Raw genomic sequence first — 21,509 nt, forward strand, 5'->3', positions numbered from 1 at the left:
CGAGCGGACGTCGATGTGGGCACGGCCAAGAAACGACGCCGAGGGGAGGGCTCAGGTGAGGACCGATGCATCAAGCAAACGGTGACACTCGCCTCTGCACGGCGTGCATAGATCATGTCGACCTCGTTGCCGTCGGACGCGGTGCTCCGCGACGAAGAGACGAGGAAAGATCTAAAGCTTTGGAGGGGGTCGCGCTCCCTCCTTCCTTACGTTTTACTGGCTTTCCTCTTGCTCGCGCTCGTTGCATTCCCAGAGCACAGATGTACGAACCGAACGAGATAGACGCGCGCGGAAGAGAGCGGAACAGTCTGAGATCCCTGCTCGAGAATACGTGCATACGCGCACGGACGCGCGTGCACTCGTGTACGTGGCTGTACGTGTACGCGCGTGTGTTTTTTCAACGAGATTTATTACCGAACTCCTAATGCTTCGGGGCACGAGGAGAGGGTGCTGCCGTTCTTCCCACCCATCGACTCTCATCCCCGTCCCTCCGCTACTACCGTCGCCAACGTCGTCGCCGTCGTCGCCCCCGACGTCATCGTAGCCCGTAGCGTTGTCGTTGTCGTTGTCGTTGTCGTTGTCGTAGTCGTCGTCGTCGTCGTCGTCGTCGTCGTCGTCGTCGTCGTTGTCGTTGTCGTAGCCGTAGCTGTGCTCGTTGTCGTCGACGCCGGTCTTGCCTCGCCGGCACTTCGTACCTTCTCGTCGCGTCATACCACGCTCGCTCTCGTCTTCTCGCGCCGCTTAATCCTCGGCAACCACGCTATTACGAGTTGATTTACATTCCTGCGTTAACAAGGGCCACCGGAACGCACGTACAATTCGGCGCTGCGCCACTCTGCCTCGCCGCAATCGCTTAAGGTCGCAAGCTTTCCTACCTCGAAAAGGGGGAAAATTAAGGAGCATGCGACCGGACAAAAGATTCGCGGTTTCCAACGCAGCGGCACGCGTGCCGCGTGGTTCTGCGCTCCCTTCGAATCTGGTCAAACGTTAATCCGCCTCGCGTAAGCCTAACTGCGGAGGAACTTTGGCTAGCAAACCTCTGAGACGAAAGGGTGTGTACCGACTGCCGTTACACTCGGGCAATAAATGTCATCGCCGAAATATTTACGGCTACAAACGGTATCGTAAGCGTGTAATAAATCATTATTAAGCAAATCGTATTACCGTTTATAAATTTGACTCTTAAGGAAAGCAACTTTAACGAGATCGTCGCGAAGGATTACGTAATTTCGACCGCGGCCGCGTCACCGTGACTCTTTTCTGATCTTGGGAATTCTCACCTAGAAATAGCTGTCCTCCTCGTCAACGGGCCACCGCGACCACGTCGACTGGAAAGTTTTGACTCGGCCCTCTTCACTTGCACGTCCCCTCTCTCTCTCTCTCTCTCTTTCTACACCTCTCACACTCTCTCTCTCTCTCGCTCTTCACCTCGTTAGTCCTGCGTTATTCACCCCATCCGCGCTGCGTATCACGCCGAAAGGCGCAAACTACCTTCGAAGAAAACACCTCGGCCATATGAGCGAATAAAAACACACGCTCGCGTATTCGTATAGACGCGCGAGTACGAGTATAAAAATGATCGATCACATCGTAATTCTCTTACGAGCTAAACTAATGAGAAAAATGCCGGCAAGCGAGACGCTCGAACAGAGCGATACGAGTCGACGAACGAGTCGGATCGACTGGCGAACGGACGAAGGAATAAATGGAAAAGACAAAGGAAGCGTGTGATACGGTGGGGGATGTCCGGGGGGATGAACCGAGCAAGGTGAAAAGCAGCGTGAGAAGACGGGGGAGAAGAGTAGAGCGAAAGGGATGAGCGGGTAGGAAAGCAGGGATAGAAAGGATAAACGGAAAGACACGGAGAAGAAGTCGCGAGACCAAGGAAAAGAGTCTCCTTCGTGAAACAGGCAAGAGTGGGATGGGGGCGTGGGTGGAATGGGGCGCTAGTGGGGAGAGAAATACGTCGAGCCGGTGCGTGGCAGGGGTGGGGATAGGTCAGGGCCGCGGGTAGAGGGGTACGGACGTTAGGGTGGGTGAGGGGTCAGACGGGGAAAGATACTCGGTTTGGCGCGGGGCTCGGAATGGGACGAGAGTATGCAGAGAGAAAGAGAGAGAGAAGGAGCGAGCGAGCGAGCGAGCTAGAGAGAGAGAGAGAGAGAGAGAGAGGGAGAGAGAGAAAGAGTGAGAGAGAAGGGTGGCAGGAGAAGCGTGCAGAGAAGCAAGGCAGAGGGGTGGGGAGAGGCGAGCGGGGCTGAATCGGCGGGGAAGCGTGGCCAGGGGCGAGGGGATGGCATAGGGGAAGGTGAGGTAGGGGTTGGCTGGCCGCGGCGGGGCGGGTAGGGGGTGCATCGTCGGCGGCGGCGACGGTGAGGTGGAGGGGGCAGAGGTGGGGAAGATGACCGCGGAGCCGTCAGTGCGCCACGTGCTGTCGTCGTGGGAGGGTCTTTGCTTTCGCTCCGTTTCGTCGGCAAGTCATGCATGTTACCGCGAAATCGTGACTCGTCCCGTGCCCGAGTGCTCGTTCGTCTGTCTTCGATAGTGTCGTGGTCAGCGGGAAATTACGTTCGATCGGTCCGTGACGAAAATCGCGCGACGATGAGATAGTTATTATGGTCGGTGAGGCGCGCGCGAACCCGAACGCAGAAAGAAACGTTGCGAGGGAGTGACAGGCGGCTCGACGAACGCCGAGCCAGTTGAGTGAGTGGTGCGTCTTTATTGTCTTTGCGTTGGTGGAACATCCGTGAGGATGACGCGGTGATATGGTGTCGAGGGAATCACGGAGGACACGCGAGTTCCGATGCTCGTCGTCCAAGCGCCGCGCTGCTTCACCCATACTAGTAACGAGGATAATCGCTCCTGACGTAGCCACGGAGCGAAGGACTCATCGGGACTGACGTTTCCTGCGCACTGGAACCACTACTTCACGGTGAGTCTGTTTTCTCGGTATCCATCCTTCAACCTGGTATTCGCCTTTTTCTTTCGCTTCTCGGACCAGCTCCCTTTCGGCATTCTTCGTATCTCCCCTCGCGTCCAGTATATAGCCACTGGTTGATCGAAGCAACGGAGACACCCGTTCCTTTCTCTTACGACATTCGGTATCACTCTGGCCAACCGACAAACTTGACCGCTGGTAGACGGTAGTCGATTCTTCCTCGCTCTTCCAAGGGCGTGATTCGTAAATAAGGTCAACGGGAATATTATTTTGCGCGCCAACGTCCAGTACGCGCGATCCTACGTTTAGCCCTCGTGACCGTGCTCCGTCCTTAACGTGCATCCCCCTTCAGCTTCGACGAAAGCAACGTCGATGCTCGACTCGCCGAGAATCGATTTTCCATTATCGATCGAAAGTCGCGTGGCATCGCGTTTCAATTTTTTACTTCGGTCCATGCGTGTCGTCGTGATTTTCGCTCCTCTTCGTCGTTTGCCACTTTTCTCTTTTTAACTGCCCCCACCTTGCCTCCCCTCTCCCTCCATCGCATATACGTATAGGGTATACACCCACAGGAGCACATGACCTACTCGAACGGATACATATCCACGCTTGAACAAACAACCGTACACAACGCACCTTCGTACACGCTCCCTCTTCCACTATATACAACGCGCCGATCGACGAGTAACTCGACTCATTTTTACGTACGAATTTTTAAATCGTTCGTAGTAGTCGGTGACTCACACGTTCGTCGTCCATCCGTACGAGTTGCACGGACTCGTCGTCTTTGATGTGTTTGACAAACGCGTTTCGAGTCGGCGACGCGGAGAAGGAGATTAAGACGCGAGAACGCGAAGGGGGATCGGCCCGTCACTGGTCAGACAAGCGGCGACGAACTCGGCCGTGGTGTTCGCGCGGCGTGCCGCGGCGGTTACGTCGCGACAAACGTGCCATCGTTGTTTGCCGAGATGCTCGACGCGTTGCCACGTGGCACGCACCGTGATTTGCGACGGAGATAACTGTCGACGCATATAACTTTCCTCGTTGCGATCGTCTAAGGCTGCGTCTCACGATCATCGTCCCGGTAGACAAAGAGGGTTTCGTACTTTTACCTTTAGATTTACGTGCACCATCGGATTTCACGTTAATTCGTTAGCGTTTTCCATCCGATTTTAAATCCAATCGATCGCCAAGCGACAAGACGAAAGAAACGATCGCGGTATGGCGCGTGACAGACGAAATGCGTTTGTGATTTCAGGTTCTCAGGAAATATCTGCTCAATCGGAGAGGTGTCTGCGAAAGACGCTTTCGTAGAACAGACACGCTCGTAGAAAGCTCATCTACGCGAAATTTCGTTCGAAACTAAACTTGCTGCCTATTCTACCTCGGTATACTGTTTAATTCTATTGCCATAGATTACAACGACGATGCGTTGCATTAACTGCGTGATAATGTTTAAAAGAAGTTATCGTACATCGAGGTGATTTTGCCTATAGTTATTTATATTGATTAATACGCGTTCCTCGTACGATAGATGCTGCTGGAAAACAGGATATCGTAACATAATTATCCATGTGTCATCGCAACAGTTATAGATCTCAGCACTTTATATCTCTGGTTTTAAAAGTACGGTCGACTGCGTGACTAAGGTCATTATGGTCACAGCCGATGCTCGATCTATGGCAAAGTGTCATTCTGACGAATACGTTCGAACGTACGGTCGAATATATCAGAACAAATCATACGCGCAGAGTCTAATAAGTAGAATTTTACGAGTAGAAAGTTTGAGAAAATAAGGATAGCTGGACGATCGAACGTTGGGAAAAATATGGAAGACGATGATTCAGATAAAAATGAGATTCGAGCCCACGACTATACTTTGTTCCTTGTTCGACAGAATGATGCGATCGAAATCAGTGTGTATCGTTTGCATCGAAAAACATCGAGTTGACTGGTCATAAATTGGTATTTACATATTCTCGAGCGAGGCGCACCGTTAAAATTCATCGACTTAAAACCGAGCAAGAATGACGTCATTGGACGCGATTAAATCCGTCCTGTCACCGTGAGACGCTTTCGAGACACGTATTATATACTTACTCGTCGAGTGGATGTGTGAGTCGTGGAGAAACGAAGGATCAAGGGTATATAAGGCGTTTATTTAATCGAGCATTCTGAATTTGGGAGCGCGAGATTCCTATTGTTTCGTCGACTTCGCGATCGAAATGGCTTTCTGCATTTTTTAATAGACGTCAATTCCGCAGAGCTGCGCTTGACGCGTGACTGACACTACTGACGTCATTGTGTCCGGGAAAACCCGTACGTCATTCTAAAGTTCGATTAGGAATATGCTTTCTTACATCGACGATCGCTGTAGCAAATTTAGGCAATAAACCTTTGCTTCTGCCAAAGGTGGAAACGAGATTCTTCTATTCGCGTCCCGCGATAGATCGTAAAAGCGGACGAACGAAGAAGCCAATCTCTAAGATCATGACCCTCTTGTATAGTAATTTATTAACCAACGATATCGATAAATTGACGGATTACAGACTTTTGTGTTTGTATCGTCGTTATCGACGGATTAGCCAAGTGGCCCATTCTGAATATCGAATTACGCGAAAGATAGAAGAATACGGAAAAGAAACGCGGCGTCGAGATGGAAAATTCCTGTCGATGGAGTCCACTTGCCCGAACCTGAACACCTAACGCGAGAACGAAAAATCGCAGCGAGGAGAATCGCCTAAACCTCTATTACGCGATCCGTGTGTCCTCCGACGAGATCGCGCGAACCAAGTTTCACCGTGTAAATCGAAATTTGATGAAAGACGCATACAGCGATATCCATATGGAGGGACGTTATAAATCGTGTTTGTAGAAAATCTGTCACGACGAAGAGAACTCGTACAGCGATCTAACGTGGTTCAATTATGCAAGAGGATACCCGAAGTGCAGCTAAATCGCGCGCTAGGTCAACACAGCAGCAAAGTCATGCTTCGCTCGATCTTTAATCCGTATAACGTATTTGCTGGCGTTCGCAGCCGGTTGAACGAACATTTACCCGATACGTATATGTAGCAGGGAATGCATGGCCGTAGGAGAGTAGGCGACAAGTGTAGAACGGTAAACAAGCGTGGAGATACAGCTTGTAGGAGTACGCGGCCGAAGTCAGCCGCGGGAACGCGAACCGGAGTTGGAAGCTGGCGTGTTGGAGCTGTGCCGCGTCAATAGCACACCCCCGCGATTCAGTAGCGCCTATTGAAGTCTGCGATGACGGGCCCCGTCTGTCAGCAGATCAAAGCCGAAGTAAGCTCTCTTTGTGATGCTCCGCCGGGTCGGTATTTAATTATGTATGAGATCGATATTCGGGCCTTCGGGGGCTCTCTTTCAACTTCCCAGTCTCTCGGTCTCTTGGTCTCCCCGTCTCGGTCCATCGTTCTCTCTTTTACCCCGCCATCCAGCATTTGCACACACATTCGCCCTGCCACGTCTCCCGTCACCCCCCTCTTCTTTCTCCCCTCTTCCCCTCGCCAGGCTTTCCATCCACTTCTCGATACATCCTCGTTAGGAATAAACTCGAAATCATGCCAACTACGTTATACCTGTTCTCGCATCTATGTACTTTGCCCGCCGATAAAAACAGGCAGAAATAAACGCGAATACGAATCTTCGTAAGCGAGCTTCTTCGATCGACTTTTCGTTTCGATCGCATTTACGTCGTTTATATTCGCTTTGGGACGCGGCAAAGAAAAATTCGATCGATTTGCACGTCGAAGAAACGATTCGACGGTTTGTTTACGGGCTCGTACCTGCTCCGTGACGTTTGAAGGGGCGGTGCAGCCAAGCTTTACGCGCACATTTAAATCTCGCCCGATCGTAAAGATCTCGTAAACGGCGAACGTCCATCCGTCTAGAGATACGAAGGATCTTGAGGAGAAAGACGAGATTATTACCGAGGTAAACGAACGCGCGGCCGGTGGCTGTAAACTGTCAAGGGACGCCGCACCCGATCCACCACCTAACGTTTCAATGAACGATCGCTAACCTTCCGCTCGTATTTAGCGTTTTACCAGCTTTCCTTTTAACTACGTCGCTCCTTTTCTTTCTCTTTCTTCCCTCTTGTCCTCTCCTCTCGTTTGTCCCATCTTCATCTACCTTTCGGTACCAATTTTGATTCGCGTTTTCGAGAACTTCGGTTCGGCGATCGATCGTTTACGCGACAGTTAGCAACGTTATTCGGTCGTGTGAGAGAAATTAATTTTTCGCCACTGTCGAATAACAATCGTTCGATAACTTGTTGGTCGCCTATGCGTGATATAAAGACGACGCGCGTTGCTCGAGCGACGCACGGTAAGTGACTTTGCCTTCTTCTTACCGCACCAACCCCACTCGCTCGAAATACGTCTGTTGTTTATGGGCTGCACTTGAACGCACCTTCCCACGACGATATTATCGACCAATTCCAACAACTATATGTAAATATTGCACAGAGTAAATATTGCATTTGTATCTGACTTATCTTCGACAAAGTACTTCTATTTTGTTATTCATTGATATTCTTTAGGAAAATGATCTTTTCGGAGATGGAAGTATCAATATTTATATGCAAAAAGTCGTGTGTGTCACGGATCGTTTAATATACTTAAGATAACGCATAAATACATTAATGCATACATCTATATTGTATCTAATTACAAAGTCGATCTAACTTTATTAACTTGATTTATGAAAGTTCATATTTTTATGAATATAACTCATAAAAGTATAAGTATAAAAACTCCGTGGAAAATTGCTCAATTTACTTATAACTAGTATTGTGTCGATTAGTACATTTTAGCATATCGCGTAACGTTCTTGCTTCTTTGAACGTTCTAAGAAACTCGCACGCGTTAATTACGCGGAAAATGATTATTCCATCCTGTTAAACTATATTATTTAGAATCTTCTAAACGTCTCGTTTTAGAGGTCCGTTTCATCGAAGCTAGCGTGCAAAATTAGCAAGTGTCTGTAACTCGTGGACGGAAATGGAACTGTTAAAAAAAAAAAAAAAAAGGAAGATATATTTGAACCGATATCGACCCGATTACGAACTTTCGCGGGACCCTCGAACCGCTGGTTATTCCAGCGATTTCAGCGAGACATCGCCTTGCACGGAGAGACACGTACCGGCGAGCGTGGCGGCCAGCGAACCATTTCGAATATTTATTCGTTAAATTTCACGATAAAAAAAACTCTTTGATCAAAATCATGCCACTCGATGAACGTACTATGGGTTTTATCGTGATACATACGTCATTCAAGAAACAAATTCAACGACAAAATAAAAAAAAGAGAGGAGGAAAAAAAATCGAGAAAAAAGGAAAAAAGCGCCACCCTCCGTGAACGCAAAAAAATATTAGCCAGCCGTGATGGCGCTAATTTGCCGCGACCTGCGGCGGTTCGGTTGTTCCCGTTCTCTTTCTCTTTTCCACCCTCGTTGCGCGTCTCCTTTCCCCCTTCGCCCATCTATCTGCCTATCCGTCCGTCCGCTCGTCTCTGTCTCTCTTTCGGCCCCGCGCGATTACCCGCTCCGCTTTTTCGTCCCGACAAATCCATTTCGCTCGATTTCCATTTTTACGCATCGATTGCGCGTGTGTGCAATCGTGCCGCGCAACGAATGACCACGAAAGGTTATCGTTGCACTTCGAATTACGATCGATGCGTACCTTTCTCGTTTTGACGTTTCTGCTTCGGCCGTCCACGTGCGCGACCTCCAACGAGATGCGGTTTCGCCAGCTTTTTTGCGTATATGCGATTCTTTGCTTCGGATGTCGCGGAAGTCCATGGCGCGATCAGCAAAGCTGGTGATTCTACTCGATGGAATAAGCGAAAGATACGTTCGTGGGACGTTTCGTTGGCAGAAAACAGGAAATTATGAAATACGGGTTTATCAGGCAAATTCTCAACTGGATATCTTCAAACTCCGTTTTGTTCGAAAACGACACCTTAAATGAGAAATCTTGTTGCAAGTTTCTCGCTTGTTTTCGTTCTGCTGCTGATCGTCCACGTATACTAAATAAATGTTATTTATCTGTTTATTTATATTGTGGGATGGGCCGATTAAAATACGCGCGTTTGCAACGACAGTTAGTTACTCGATACGGATATTTAGAGAAAAAAATTTTTCCGAAATATATGTGAAAAAGCATAGTTATAGTAAATTTGGGATAAAGATAACGCCTCGTAGATCGCTCGCTCGAATAACGCGTCACTGGCGAAGATCTATGCGGTCCGAAAAACTATTAGCTAGAGAGAATAACATACGATTTAGGGTATCTAGATGGAAATGTTTGCATCTGTAAGCGCGACATCCACCTAGCAACGGTTTTCAAATTTTCCAATTCTACGTTTCGTCGTATTGTATCTTCGACTTATTTTTCGCGCACACTCGCGCTCGTACCGAACGCGTTATAATTACCGGGACAAATTCGCGATATCAACCAACAGTTCGAATAAGATTCGCCCTGCTTCGTTAACGTTTCCTAATCATTTCGCGAGCGTGTGCAAGCTGCGTATCGATGATCGCGGAAACAGGCCAAAGGCAAGAGAGCAAAAACGAAACGTTTGCGATGTTGGGTGGATGAACACGCGTACACACGATCGAAGCGAGAATTCGTAGCAAAGAGGGACTAAAGAGGAGGACAGAGCAAGAGGGACGCGGGGCTAGGGGAAACGTGCACCGTTTTGATCGGTCGCACAGAAAATTGTATTTTCAAAATCAATTAATATCCAGAGAATAATAATACAGTGGCTAATGATCGTGCAGTCATGTATAACCGACTTGTTCCCTCCGCCCCTCTCCCTTTTCCCTTGGTTTACTCGCGATGACCCTCGGGCTACTTCGAACTGGATTCCGCGCGGGTTGTGACGCGTCGATTCGGCCAAAGTGCGTTTGACAATTTTTAATTATCGATAACGAGTTTGACCGCGAAGATAGGTCGACTGAAATGCGATGCATCGACGAACAATCGAAAACCGGGCTCTGCTCGTTCGACGATATCGTATCGTTTCCGTTGTAAGCATCGAGTTCATAAATTGTCTATTTAACACGAACGGTAGTTTGTCTCTTTACCGCGTTGGTCGCAACGATCCCGGCTAATGGTTTATCAAAGGCAGATGCGTGAAATACGATAATTCGACCGGTATGCTTTTATTCCTACGATATTCGACTAAACCGGATCGTACAAAAGTCCGACCTCTCGTTTTTCTCGTACTAACGCTACCTGTGTAACCCTTGAAAGGCAGATGGTTTTACGTACGCGGCAGATACTGGGTCCGTGCGGGCCTCTAGCGAAATTTTCCTCTTTAACCCATTAAACGACCAAGATTGCGTTAACGCGATATTTCATTCGCAATTTCCTTTTGGTCGATTTAGATTATTGAATTTCATTAAATCCGTAACGCGGTTACCAACTGAATTTCAAGAAATTTCTCGATATTTCTTTCCTTATTATTTCACCTTTCGTTTCAATTCGACCAGGTTGACCAAGTTTTAGGAAATTTATTTACACACAGCGATCAAATCTTCGTCGTTCTAAAGTTCCACTTTCTATGACGCGAGAACGATTTTCTCGCGAATCCTTTCATCTCGTGTCGTCTGCTTTCATCGCGTACATAATTGCCGGCGACTTCGCGGTTTTCCAGAAGTTTTTCGGAAATTTCTCGCGTGGGATTGCGGCAGCGTTTCGGGCGCCGCATCGATCAAAGAAACTGCCAAGTTGACGTCGCCGGACGGCTCGTAACTTACTCTCCTTGCACAACCATCTAAATATACAGAGAGAGTCTCGTGGCGCTCGGCTTTGTTTCTCCCCCTCTCCCTATCTGCACTCTGTGTTCGCCGTAATGTCGCCAGCTCGAAAAATTCACCGAGTTTTTCGCGGTCCGCTTGCTCGGTCGGTTGCATCCATCGCCGTGGATACGTAGACGATCGCGGCCCGAATAGATGATATCTCGCAGTTAGTGCTCGAAGAAGTCCGGAAACGCGAACGACGTACTTTATGTATTCGCGATAGACGATAAATTTTCTCTCTCGCCTCTTGCCACGAGCGGAAAAATTCCACCGTGAATCACCAGTTAGATTACTCGCGTCGTTGCTCTCCGGATTTCGCAGGACACAAGTATTCTGCTATGCGCGGACAGAGAGAATCGCGTTGGCGACGCGCGCGCGTGTCCCCGCGATGGCTGCGCCATAAATCATTCTTGATGATTCTCCGCGCCCGTACCTACATACTTTGCTCCACGATTCACCGCCACCCGTTACACGAACCGTCTTTAATTTCGGGATCGAGTCGAGCCTACACCGTACTCTCGTACCGAGACGAGCTACTTACTTCTCGCACGCGATCGAGTCGTTCCGACTACACGGCATTCGATGAATCATCCCCCTCGAGATCGAACGTCGCGTTCCACGCTACCGGAACCGCCACCAAATACGAATTTCGCCCTTTAGAGACTCGCGATCGGCGCACTCGCTCAGGGACAGTCGAATCATCGTCGGGTTGAGAATCGCTGCGAAGCGTAAGGTGCGTTATCGGTGCGATTTCTTCGACTGAAAACAGCCTTTCAAGCTTTGTACACGGTTACAAAAAAAAAAAAAAGATGACCGACGGAAAGGTACTGCCACGTCGGATCGCGCGTTGCACGTTTTACGATATACCACGCGCCATACGATTTTTAATTATCGTATCGCAACGTTATGTCATGATCGAGGATTTTCATTTCGCAACCAGTTTCATCCGCTTTTGTTTTAACAGAACGTTATTATCTATCTCTTAGTTTTATCGTTAGAAGTAGGAGAAGAGCGTAGGTTTCCTCAATTTTGCTCCACGCTTAAGGAGCTAATAATCCAATATACGAGAGGCTCTTAAAACTTGATTCGGACTAACGATCACGGCTACGGTTAGATCGCGTCAACCTAGGCACCGTTCCAGAGATTTTCATTCGTCTCGCCGGAACCGCCTACCGTTAATGCCGTTACCGAATCGCGTGTAAGCGACTTTGACCGGTGCTTGACTGCGCGTGATTCGACCGTGACAACGCGAATCCAAATCGCGGAGCCACCGTCAAAAAAATCGTAATCGCGTCGAGCCTAAACCATAGACGGACTCGAGAAGAAACTCGGACGAGTGGAATTGGTTGGCGAGTTTTGCACGGTAAGAAGGAAAGGCGAGAGATTATGGTCGTAGCCGGAGGAAGGCGCGAGCGTGTGCGCGTTATAGGTGAAACACGGTGCCGGGTGATAACAGCGAATAATAATCGTGCATGTTACGTCAGCGCCGTGCATACGTGCCGAGAGTGCCACCCACTTGCACGTAGATCACTCTCTTGTCTCTTCCCTCTCTGTCTATCCGTAGCTTCTCCCCCTTATCCTGCGTTCCCTCGCGACACGACGAACTGCATTCCGAGGAGGAGCTAGGATCTCGCAACGACAGCGACCACGTCGTAACGCGGTCTATTGTCGGTGAGGCGGCGACACCACGGTTTCTCGGTTCTGTAGCTGCACGCGCGTACCGTCTGTGCCAACACGCGTGTAACGGTATCGAAGTCGCGTGTAAACCGGTGAATCACGGCTCGGCACGGTTCGTTGCGTGGGAAGAAAGTGGGAAGGGGTGGCAGTGGCATTGCTTGGTCCGAGGACACTGATCCTTCGCGAGAAGTTGTCGGGCTGTCGTCTTCGTCGTCGTTGTCGTTGCCACCGTCGCAGACGTGCAACATCGACGACGCTGGAAAACGAGAAGGATGCGAGAACGATGTCTGGGTGGAGTCGAGCGAGGCTCGAAGCGATCGACCTTTCAACGAGCAGGTTGCGTAGGATTCACGGGCTAGGAAAACGTAAACGCGGGATAGACATGGGCGCAACAATGTGCAACCTTGATCTTCCAATTTAATACGCGGCGTTCGAACGAAAGGAACGTTTTATCGGTTGTAATGGATTTCCGTCTCGCTTCCATCCTGCGAACGGTTTTCCCGTGCAGCGTGTTATCGTTCCAAGCGTTCTTCTCTGCGTGTCTGTTAGATTACGCGTTTGTAGGGAAGTGGAGGGTGGACAAATGCACTGTACGAAAGGTATTAGGTTGTCCGAGAAGTTTCTTTCGTTTTGTAAGGAAACGATAGACGCACAGTGTTTTTTGTTTTATATTAATTTATCGAATTATACAGGAACATAATAATAGAAATATACGGAAATGGATCATACCTAATTGAATAAAATAATATAATACGAATATAAAAATTATTCTTCGTCTATTATCACCTTATGAAACTAATATATTCTCATTTTATCGTTTCTTACGAATATAACGATTCGAACAGCGAGCACGAAGACGATGGGAAAGTAGCTTATCCTGATGCAAAAAAAAAAAAAAAAAGAAAATTGCGACCGGTACTCGTAGAACACGATGACCAACGCGTATAACGCGTTAGATAAATTTAACGTTTCGACGCGCTTCCGTTTACGAAAAATATTTTTACACGCGGTACGTATCCTATACGTTGTACATAGTTCGATGTATTCCTCTCGCCCCTGTACCATCTCGCTAAGTTTCCTTCCCAGTCTCGCATAGTACTCGTTACTAGATCTACGTTCGCTTCGTACAGCTCGGATGGACTCCGTTTTAGGGCGGAATGAAAATTCGTGACCGATCGGCCCGGCTGGACGTTCGCGTTAACGTCCGGTCTGGCTCGTCGACACGAGGGATTTGGTTGAGACTCGTCAAGTCGATCGATTATTTTTGACAAGGTTGATCGATAGGCGCGCTGGCAAGCGGCGAACATCGACTGTGCGTCGAACGTTGCGTCGTCGTACGGCGAGCACGACGCTCGCATCGTTGTTAACGTTGCGGGATATTAATATGCCGGATGTTACTGATCGCCGAGCTTGTTGAACTTTCTTCCGTTCTTTGGTTCATTTTCTATTCTTAGAAAATTCCATCGGTTTAAGGAAAGTAGGAAAGAATCGTTAGAGACGCGATTTTCTTCTAACAATCTCGCTGCGTCGTTTCCGTCATTTTCCCTCGAATAATCATATTTTTTTACCATTGAGAAGTTTCTTCAGGAAAAGATCGTTACCGATCTACGCAATCGACCAAAGATTCCCCTAAAACGTCAGACGTTTTATGCAGCCTCGCGAATAATATCGTCGAACAATCGATCGATCAATAAATACGAAACGAAGTTGATCTATTCTTGCTGTACAAGCTTTTTCGCTTGCACTTTCATATCTGTATCTTGCTAGATTAATTCTCCTCTTTTCCGTATCTGTTCTTTTATGAATAATTCAGAAAATCATCAATATCCCGACGATAGAGTCAGCGAATCTAAAGTCACTCTTGAAAGTGTCAACGGAAACCTGAATGCGGCGTAATGGATGTGAACGGAGCATATTTTTCATCGTTAGAGTATGTGATTTTATGAATGGAATTATTAATCGTCATAATTTGCTTTCTGTCTCCGACAACAAATCCAGCCGATCTGCTCGGAGAATATTTACTCGTGTATTTCTTGTTGCGGAGGAAAAAATACATTAGAATATGCATAACTGCACAAAGTAGGAAAATATGTATTAATAGTGGCATACACGAGGCTACAGTCCGTCAACTAAATAATACTAAATTATAATAATTATAACTAAATAATACTAAATTATAATAATTATAACTACATAATAACGATATTGAAAAAAATATTTTCATCGTGGTAGGATCAAAACTACTGTGAGAAATTTGTCTATCGTTGCGTAGTATGTCTAAGGAAGATCGCATCGCTACGAACGTACGATCGCCACGCTCAAATAATAATTTTTTCGTCGACCGTTTTACGATTCCGTGGTACCGGCTCGTCGACCGTGTAACCCCGATTCTTCGGCGAGAAATTTCGTGGACGATCTTATATAGCCTCGTCACGGAATGCCATTCGTCAGAATTTTATCGATCGCCGTTGAAGGGGAGCGAAAGACGACGGGTTGCCGTATCGACACGATCGATTCTCATCGATCGCGCGAGTACGATTCCAATTAACCCGTTTCCACGCATCGGTGATCGGTTTACGTTTCAAGGACCTCGTAAATTCGAACGTATCGATCGTTCGAGTATCGATAATTATGATCGAGGGATATCGTTTGTTCCGTTCTCGGAGAAAGAGAAAATGACAATAATTGGCTCGTCCGTTAGCAGTCGGAGCTGGGAAACCGGCACAGTGATTCCGTCGTGACGAAATCAAATCGACGAATCGTTCAAAGTCTTTCTTTCTTTCGTCTTATCGATCTTAATGCGTGGTTCGTCCAACTCTGTTACGCAGCATTCAGCTTTCCCTTGACACCTTCCACACTGTCTTCGTATCTTCCGACTCTATCATCGCGATACGTGACGTTGTAAATGGAATTATCGATCGTCGTAATTTGCTTTCTCGTTTCGACGACAACCACGACCAATCCGCTCCGAGAACGATTATCTATGCATTTCTCGCGTCGATGAAAAATACGTTAGGTTACGTACATATTGCACACAATAGGAAAATATACCAACGTACATACAAACTTAAAAAGATAATATCGTAACGAGGCGCGATATCGCGATTTCTTGATGGCCTGTCGAACGATATATCGACGGAGGTACGTGCGTTATTAGTATTTAATAGCTGGACGATTACCGCCGCTCGGTGAGTTAGTCAAACGCTATACACGTTACGAGGCTGAACATGTGGCAAGTTACAACGTCGTATATTTCCTGATAGGACGTTAATTATGAATTTGAATACTGATTCACGCACGAAGGAATCATCGGATCGGCGAATCGAGATGCAAGGAGAATCGTTGGCGAAGATAGGACCGGTAGCCACTGGACGAACGAAGACGCGGAAGCGGTCGATATCGGCGTCGATTAGCCTGCGGCGTAGCTCGCAAGTGTTCGAACCGGGCAGAAGGAACGCGTAATCCAGCGTTCGGCCACGTGGCGGATATAAAAAGACTCGTTGTTGCCGACGATGCATTACATAATAGGTATTCCCGTTCATAAACAGCGGCGTTTAACTATGAATGAAGCAGAGGCCCGTGGCCGCCGCTCTCGCCCACTTCTACGCATACCTACAACGCTCGTCCGTGTACCCGGTCTTGACCTGCCTCAAATCATGTAAATCCTAATCCGTCCGCGCACGATCGTTAACTCCGCACGCGCGCCTCTGGATTGTGAATAATTAAAATATTAATGAGTAACACCGACTCACCTGGCGTACTTGGTCGCCGGTTAATTATCGATAGTCGATCCGCGTATTAAACCGCGTTAGCGATTAACGACCCGCAACCCGGCATACGATTTATTTCCACGCGAAGATAGTGAAAAATTCATTACATCCTCCTGTCTACTGTGTCGGTACGCAGTATCCGAACGACGAACACGTACGCGTGGAAAATACGTTCTCGCGTCTGTTCCAACCGATCGGAACGGTATTTACGATTTTTCAATAGAACACGCGTTAGCTAGTCGCGGCCAGAGCAGCGTAAAATTTCGTCCGGTCGGATCTGCGTGTCTTCCTGGTGTGGCCGCGGGTAGCCAACCTGTTTAGCGCTGGAAGAGAAGAAAAGATGGAAAAAAAAAAACGTGTAAGAGGCTCAGGTGCAGGTATCTCCGGCGTCCGGCTCGAAAGATCGAGTTGCTCGATGTCTTCTCGAATGCCCCGAGAAATTTAAAACGTCTAAGCCGTCAACTTTTCCGCCCCTGTTGCTCGATGCGCCCACCCTTCCTTCCTTTGCGCGTCTCCTTCTCCTCGACTTTCGCCTTCTTAGCGCACGCCCCCCATCCTCTTTGTTCTTTTTTTTTTCACGTTTGTCGTCGAAGAATCGAGCGACGCCCGTGCTTTCGAGCGAACCACCCGATGGAAAATCGCGCTCCCCGGCAGATCGATCTCGAAATAATCAATTTTACAACGATCGGTTTCGTTCGTCTCGGAGATATCCTCGATGACAACGCAGTGTTGCAGAAAGCAGACAGTATTGGGTCGTTCGATAAGTTTATGCCGCGGTGAGTTTATACTCTTGATGACGTGTTTTATGAATAGAGCGATCAAGATGATCAATCTTGCAAGATCAAGTGCAGTCTAGAGAAGGCGGCACTCGTGAGGAGAAAATCAATGAATCGCAAGCATTTAGATTCTTCCGGTTATTGTGCGATTTTTTTCTACTATTCCCGCGTCTTACATTCGAGTCAATGCCGTGCGAATAATCTAAAATAACGCGTCCAAGTTCTATGACTGGTTTCATAGCGGAGATACGCGTATCATAGATACCGAATATGGTAGACCGATGGAAGCGTTCACACGACGATTCTCGCGAGACGCGGTATCTCGCGATACTCGTTTCGCGTATCTTGACAACGATACTTTTCCAACGAAGACGATGGACGAATCTTAAAAAAAAAAAAAACAAAGAAAGACAAGAAACGTCGAAATTCACGCGATACGTACGCAGCCTGCCATACGAGTACCACTCGTATCTCAGTGTGAAACCAGCCTAAAGCGTCTAAATAGCGGGAAAATGTACGATACGAATTTATTGGACGACCTAATAGAAAGTGTGTTCGTGTTTTTCGTCTCGTATAAGACGAGCGTTTGCTCGATCGAGCCGAGGCTCAATGGTCGTAGCCGAGTGGAAACCAAGTTTCGAGGTTTGCCTGTAGCCCCGGTGGATTGACAGCTGCGACGAGTCATCTTCCACCGCGTCATCGTGATCGTCATCGTGATCATCATCCTTATGGACGGCGGGCCACGATGATTGGCTGAAAGCGCATTTGTTTCGTGACGCAGCAGGGGCGAGAGCGCAGCGAGTTTCGTCCTTACACATACGTACGAGAATCGTACGTGCGTGTTTGTAAAGGAAGAGGGTGACGATACTCGGCAACTACAGCTCGCGCTGCTTTTACCGCGTTGAAAATTCGCCAACGGATCTAATTTCGATCGCAAGAGCGAGCAGAAAGACGCGACAAGTTGTATTTTTCCAATACATCGTCGATGGATCGCGTATCGTCGAAGCTGTCCTCTTATAAAATTCAGTTACATGGTTTGCTTGGAAGATATTCGCGTTAAGTTACGTTGGTTTCGGAGCTTTCGATTGCCACGTTAGACGCGACGTTAGATTTTGTCAGAAATTTCATGCGTTTGTTACTTGTTCTCGCGACCAATGAATCTCTGCAAGCCGGTGTCGCTTATTTCTTGAGAATCGAATATTCAGAGACGAATAAAGGACGGTGTCGATCGGTTTCACCTGGACGGAGATCAAGTTAACGATCGAACAGCCCGGAAAAGAGTTCTGCAAAATTTTCCGCCTATGAATATCGAGACGTATAACTACAGAAAGATGGGCGAGGGACGATTTCGCGAACGCGAGTACACGCAGTATCGTGTTGTATAGACGCGTGGACGATCCGTAGCTGGAAGGTTGCTTCGTCACTGGACGGCCTTTGGGCTTCGCCGATGCATCGGGCGTAGCGACGAACCGAGACGGGGCTATGCCGACGATTCGGAGGAAAAGAGAAATACGATGTACCTGAAGCAAAGTATCCGTAGCGGCAAGGATAATAAATAATAAAGGTATAGGTACGGGAGATTGATGGCTGCACCATGACTGACGTTCCATCAATCACCTCTTCGCCCTTCTCACCAAGGATCGACCGTCTTCGTTCCAAGTACCTCCGACTTCGTTTTCTTCTTCGTTCGTCCCTCGACCATTCGCTCCGTTCCATCCATTCCTTTTCTCCCTTCGTCCTCTCTTTCCGTAGCTTTTTTCCTGCTCGCTATTATCGTACCGGCCCTTATTAGCTAGCTGCCTTTCGCGTTCCTCGATGAATCGAGAAATGACTACCTACCGCGGACCCAAGCTTTCTCGCTCGCGGGATCCCACAATGACTGCGCTATTTCCGAATCCTCTTATTTGCTGTTCACCTATTAAACAGCCGGCTGCCCTCTGTGCTCGCTCTCGCCGTGTTTTCTCGTTCTTCCAGCATCAACCAACTGAATGCTTCCAACTTGTGCACGACGACTCGTGCTGGTATTATGCGCGGTAATTCGTACGTACGTTGACCGCTGGCCACTTGTCAGGGCGATTTTGGAAAACAAATATTTTCGATCCGTCAAGTTTGACGACTGGATGATGCGATTACCGTAGCAACGATGTCGCAACACCAACGATCCTCGTCCATGTGTCTTCGTGGAAATTACAAGAATACCATTTTTAGCTTCATCGACGCGTTTCAATCTTTTCAGATACGATATTCTCCGTATCGCGCAATTCTTACGAGTATATTTTGTCGTAATTACGTCTAATTGAATCGTAAATTCGTGGGACGAACGACCGTATACGATTGTTCAGCTTTCGATCAACGATAACTCAAGATAAAGCCGCATAGCGTTTTACGATACCACTTTCATCGTATTGGCGGTGTAGCGTCTGACTGAAGGAATCGCAAAATTTGACAAAATTCGTATTCGTTGCCCGTCGCTCTAGTCGCGTGACGCTCGCGTTTGTCCAAATCGCTAATTGTCAGGATGCAGCGCGTACTCGTGATATATTTTCCGGAATCTAGTGGTCGATCAACGACTGGTCAACGGTGCGTAACGTCACTTAGAGAAGAAAGTAGAAACGTTGGCCGTTTCGATTCGCTGCGAAGGAAGAGCCAGACCTCTAGGGCCAAAGTATGGAACGTAGAAGTAGAGAGTAGGAGACTGCTGCCATCCGCCAACTAATCCGTCCCCTTCGGCGTATGGTGAGTGGCCAGGACGTATCAATCGGAAGGCTGGTATAAGTTTCCGCCGTTGTGGTCCGCCGGTACGGAGGTTAGCTGTCGTGGTCAGTTTCGAATTGCGGCGATGTCAGTGACAGCTGTGCTCGAGGGCCGCGTATTGAACTCACGTCCAGTCACGCTCCTTTATACCTACTTACCTTGCCCCCTCTTGCCGCCATTTGCTCTCTCTCTCTCTCGCTCAGTTTCACTATCTCTTTTCATTCTACCGCACTTTCTTCTCTTTCCTTCTCTTCCTCCTTGCTCTTCTCGCTCTTCGTCTCTTCCGCACACTCTTTCCAATCGAGTTTGCTTCGACTCGCCCGGTCCTGTCCAAAGGAAAGCTTCGACCGGGTTCGGTTCACCTAATGGGACACGCGTACAACGCGCAGCCAATCGGTAATCATCAAGCGGACAAGCTGCAAGTACTTTATTAGGACGTATCGTTATTTTTTATCTTGCATCGTCTCCGCTTGAAACGCACCTTTTGCTCTACCGTCATTTTCGATTTCCTCGGAGCAAAGTTCTCACTCGTTTCGGCCGACAATTTTCGACTCTTTCGAAGCGAGTTTCTCGAAATCGATCGCGGCCCGACTCCGCCTAATTAAAGCATCTTATTCCTCGCATAGGGATTACAGTATTTCGGCGATAAGAAAATTCCAGCGTATTGGAGAGCGTTGCCCGAGCAGAGTGCGTTTCGCCGTGAAAGGCGAGGCAAGCGTGGAGAAAAGGGTAAGAACAAAGAGAAGAAGTCGCGACAAAGAGAGAGAGAAAGAGAGGTGCATAACGGGGAGCTGTTTAACTTGCCAATTACTGAAAACCCTGGCCCATCGAGACGAGTATTAAACGGGCTTCCGACCACGGCTATATACCGACGTTTCTATTTTCCTTGGCGAACGTTATCCTCGATACCTCTGCGCTCTTCTCTTTCGTTTGGTAAGAAGGCAATACGACGAGTAAGAGCGAAGAAGACGGCAGGATTTCACGAGTGCGTTGCCTTCTCTCTCGTGCTCTCGCTTCCGTTCGTCTATGGACGAACTAAACTCGGCATAACGGCGGCAAGAGGAGCAGGCACGATATTACGCCAGCGAGTCGACGATGCTCCGGAGAACGAGATCGGTGGTCGTAAGGAAGAATAGGGGACGGGACTCGGGTCGAAGCATCGGTATACGTTTCGAGACGTTCACGACGTTCCAGGACGGTCGCTCAGGGACGCTTCGACGCAACGAGCGAGCCTTATCTTCGCTATACGCTCGTAGGGGAGGTACACGGGGTGCGGCGTATCAAGCTTTCACGGTTACTTCCGTTACTCTTCGACCGCCTAGACCTACACAACATACCTGTCCTCGTTCGTTACAAATACATCTTGCTTCTCTGTTCGTAGCTACGTAGTTGAAACACCGTATCCCTCGCCGTAAGATCCAGAGTTTCCTTAGCTCGACAAAAAACAGGCACACCCTTTTTCTCTTATCCGGAAACCGCCTCCATTTCGTATTTTTGAAATTTACGAATCCGTCGGTCGTAAGTTGGTTGGCGAAGAGGCTGCAAAGAATGTTATTTTTCCTCGATTCTTATGTGGCTGCGTATTTTTGGAAAGCGATCGCCGCGGTCGACGCAGAAATTACGAAAACCGTGACCGAACCGACCATCCGTACGAAACAAGCGCGAACGCTCGACGGGAGAAGGATAGACGACACGGAGCGACAAAAAGGGGTGTCTTGACGATTTATAATCGGTGACGAATGGGCGCGATCGCAGGCAGCCCTCGTCTCTCC

The 21,509-nt window shown here is 48.2% G+C and overlaps 1 protein-coding gene across 6 annotated transcripts in view; it reads left to right on the plus strand.

Annotated features, from left to right (window-relative positions):
- The window catches only part of tio (zinc finger domain-containing protein tiptop), a 90,334-nt gene that overhangs the window by 29,618 nt on the left and 39,207 nt on the right, over positions 1 to 21,509 (plus strand). For 2 of the 6 annotated variants that reach the window (XM_069125129.1, XM_069125132.1), the window contains exon 1: positions 2,407 to 2,929. The exons of the other annotated variants lie outside the window; for them this stretch is intronic. The gene's annotated coding sequence lies outside the window, so the exon portion shown is untranslated. Of the gene's footprint in view, positions 1 to 2,406; positions 2,930 to 21,509 lie in introns of those variants that run through there. 6 annotated transcript variants of the gene reach the window in all.

Source organism: Bombus flavifrons, chromosome 12, assembly GCF_040668555.2.
Source record: "Bombus flavifrons isolate JBK064 chromosome 12, iyBomFlav1_principal, whole genome shotgun sequence".
In the NCBI taxonomy this organism is placed as follows: domain Eukaryota; kingdom Metazoa; phylum Arthropoda; class Insecta; order Hymenoptera; family Apidae; genus Bombus; species Bombus flavifrons.